The following is a 433-nucleotide window of genomic DNA, read 5'->3' on the forward strand; positions in this document are numbered from 1 at the left end:
ACAAAACCTAATAGAACATCATTTAAAGAAGAGTGAATTTACTAAAATATGAGACCTAATAGAGATATTTAAGTTCAATAGTTCCCGAGATATAGCTCAATAAAATGCAATATTTCATAAAAAAACGTAGTGACAAATCATTAGTTTATACTTAGGGAGAATGAAACATGGAAGCCTTTTCAAACGACTAAAATAAATTAATTTTTCATTCGCAGCTCTATATCTTAAAAAACGACCTACAATACTAGAAAACCTGAGAGAACATCGACTCCAAACCAACGTTACCTACCAACAAATCCATACCACTTTTTCGCGATAACTTACACCCTGGAATACAAAAGGAGAAAAAAATCAGTTATTCCACCACAATTTTTGGTTACTTTTATGAAAACCATATGTAATTTCTAGTTAAAATTAGTGAGTCTGCCAAATA

The 433-nt window shown here is 30.5% G+C and overlaps 1 protein-coding gene across 1 annotated transcript in view; it reads right to left on the minus strand.

The window, feature by feature from the left end:
• The window catches only part of LOC136797218 (homeobox protein HMX3-A-like), a 443,108-nt gene that overhangs the window by 273,902 nt on the left and 168,773 nt on the right, over positions 1–433 (minus strand). The gene's annotated exons all lie outside the window — the stretch shown is intronic.

The sequence above is a fragment of the Halyomorpha halys genome, unplaced genomic scaffold (assembly GCF_000696795.3).
Source record: "Halyomorpha halys isolate HHAL.00 unplaced genomic scaffold, Hhal_1.1 Scaffold16.1, whole genome shotgun sequence".
NCBI classification, from domain to species: domain Eukaryota; kingdom Metazoa; phylum Arthropoda; class Insecta; order Hemiptera; family Pentatomidae; genus Halyomorpha; species Halyomorpha halys.